This window comes from Aplysia californica, unplaced genomic scaffold (assembly GCF_000002075.1).
Source record: "Aplysia californica isolate F4 #8 unplaced genomic scaffold, AplCal3.0 scaffold00005, whole genome shotgun sequence".
In the NCBI taxonomy this organism is placed as follows: domain Eukaryota; kingdom Metazoa; phylum Mollusca; class Gastropoda; order Aplysiida; family Aplysiidae; genus Aplysia; species Aplysia californica.
Window position 1 is genome coordinate 3491646 of NW_004797275.1, and position 2834 is coordinate 3494479.

Sequence of the window (2834 nt, forward strand, 5' to 3'; positions counted from 1 at the left end):
CAAAAGCGGAGGCAAAAAATGAACAAACAAAAAAATCTCCACACAGAAATCGAACTCATGCCTTCTCTCTGCTACAAAAAAGACGCCAGTAAAGACCCTATCTGGCTTAAAATTATGGATTTTGAGTAGTAGGCATTATAGCTTCTTCAGCCTCTTACAAATATTTCATCGCAATAGAATCCCTAAAGTCGTACTTCTTCTTACACCGGGCATGTTTTTCACCATCATTTCCTCTAAAAGTGAATCTTTCACTTTTCTTTATCGCCCGTTTTCACAAAACGCGGGTTTTCTAAATACTTTTTTGAATAACTGCACCATTTTTAACCTAACCTTTACGAATTTTTAATAGAAATAAATTTTACAGGAATAAATTTGTGTGTAGATCTAATGTTTGCTAACATGCATGCACAAAAGGCATTCTATTTCCAAGAAAAATGAGTGCGGCATTCATTACGTAAGACTTGTCAACACAATCCAATACGGCCACCGTATCCAACAAATCGAAAGTTTTGTTCTGAAATTTGATTGCAGATTTTAAAACTCCTTACTATGCTTGTTATATGAATGAAATTTTATAAAATTCCATCAACTAATAAGCGTGACAGTCTTCGCTATATCACGGATGCGATTAGGTTTTAACTTAAATCCTTAAGAAATAAAGTTTAATAGCAAAAGAATTTGAAGCTGATTTTATAAAAAATGCTATTAAAAAATCTGTAACATCTAACGTAATGGTTTTTGCATTTTTTTAAAATGACTCGTGAATAAATTAAATATCGAATTAAAGCTATTTTGGGACTTTTTTCGTACCCAACAGCTGGACATGAGGCTTGGTCACAGTCACCCATGTACCTGGGTAACTTGTGTAATGATTGGGCTCTTTGCCGCTGCACTCACAAGGTACGAGTTCAGTTCCCGTGTCGGAAGGCCTTTTAAAATGGTCTGTCCATCTTGGACGCAATATTCCACTCAGCCCAGGTTTGCTTCCACATGAAGGAGCAGTACAACCCGCCTCTTAAATCATCTACACCATATCGGTGGGGCCTTAAAACATAATTTCGTCTGACAGCTTTTCAGGTTTACCAAGCCCAACATGTTGATCTTTGTTGTTGTTTTATTTTCATTGCAGTTAATTAATCTATAATACGGCTGCATGTGCTCAAGAAATATTTTGTCGATACTCAAATTTTAATTGTGAAAAAAAAACAACAACTAAAGAACAGATATCTAACCTAATGACAATATCTAAAAGAATGAAATAGTTTTTATTTCCCTTCTCCCCTGAAGAGTTTTAGGTTCTGTGCTGAGAATAGTTGAGCAGCTTGCCGACAATGTAGAGGGCCCCCAACCTTCTTGTTCAGAACATTTTAACTAATAACTTAAAGTACGAGTACTTGTTTGTAGATAAAGTCCAGCTCTCAGCTTCTTTGCGTTTGTTTGGACCGCATAATATCGCAACCTCGGAATTAATAAGTTATATCCTGCATTGTTTGGCCGTTTCGAGTTACTAAGAACATAAGATCAGAAATCTATAGCTTCATCTGTTCTATCAAAATTTTCAGATTATTTAGAGCCGTTATCAAGATATTCAAAAATTTGCATTAAAGAAAGCTTAAAAATATTGTGGAAGTCAAACATTTTTCGTGAAATTTCTCAAAACTAGGTAGTGCGCAGATAGAACGTTGTAACTCTAAGGTAGCAATATGTTGCTACTTTTCTTGATAATGGTCAAAAACATTCCTTGTGTTCGAAGAATAAGACTTGTGTTGCCTTCGTATATATGGCTTCTGAATGCAGGTTTAATGCTTGCGTGAATGATGGAAGTAATTTAAGTCTGGGTATTGGAAGTTTAGACTATTGTTGAAGAAAAAAATATTGGAAACGGGTGGATGTGTGGATGTATGGGGGGGGGGGGGGCGGAATATCTCCTGTATTTTAAAGATTTCAACAAATGTTCTTCTTTCATGGATGCTTTTATTATCTTACAGAAACAGAATAAAAACTCACGGATTATTCTTCAGCAGTTTCAAGTGCCGGATCTGAAACAGGCATTGGCATATCCAAGTTCGTCATTCTTGTTTCTGCTCAGATGCCAAATTCTACCAGGCTTCTTCCCTACAAAGACAACGGATACGTTATGGGATTTAATGTAGAGCTGTGAGGGAATGCATCAGGATATAGCGTGTTAACTTTGATGTGTGTGTATGTTGATGAGTATTTCCTTTACTTTGGATCATAATATGTTAAGGGTAAAAGTGAACTTGAACCCTCCGTTCCGAACTTACTTGACCCAGTATGCTCACCCTAGGTCCTCACTCTTTGTGATGGATTGTATTCGGACCGCCATGACTCCATGGTCAAAAGACGCTTTTCATGTGCCTTGAAAGTGAGGGATCGGAATTTACTTTTATCACCCTGTATCATGGTACCACGACGTGCTACTCGGGGCTTTGCATGTGTGTGTGTGCGTGTGCGTTAGATCAGGATGTAATACTTCAGAATTGGAATAAGCAGCAAGATCATTAAGCTGAACATACAGATTCGGAGATCGAGATCTGCGGCAGGATACCACGAACATGTTCATAGATTGTTGGATATTACTCAGGACAAGACCTGTTCTCTTTGGAGTAATATACAAGACACAGAGAGATGAGCAGTCCTTGCTGGATTATGACGACACGTCTAGTAAGGTAAGGCCGTTTTTATTGAATTGTTTAACTTCTAGTTTCGTTGTCTTTGTTAAAAAATCTATCTTATTGTGTGTATGTGTGTGTGTGTATGTGTCTCTCTCTCTCTCTCTCTCTCTCTCTCTCTCTCTCTCTCTCTCTCTCTCT

At 37.4% G+C, this 2834-nt stretch overlaps 1 long non-coding RNA gene across 1 annotated transcript in view; it reads left to right on the forward strand.

The window, feature by feature from the left end:
- The first annotated feature begins 1994 nt into the window (after positions 1-1994).
- LOC101857295 overlaps positions 1995-2834 on the forward strand; it is a 134435-nt gene continuing 133595 nt past the window's right edge. Inside the window, exon 1 of the long non-coding RNA XR_001184713.2 lies at positions 1995-2690. This is a non-coding gene — a long non-coding RNA (uncharacterized LOC101857295). The remainder of the gene's footprint in view (positions 2691-2834) is intronic.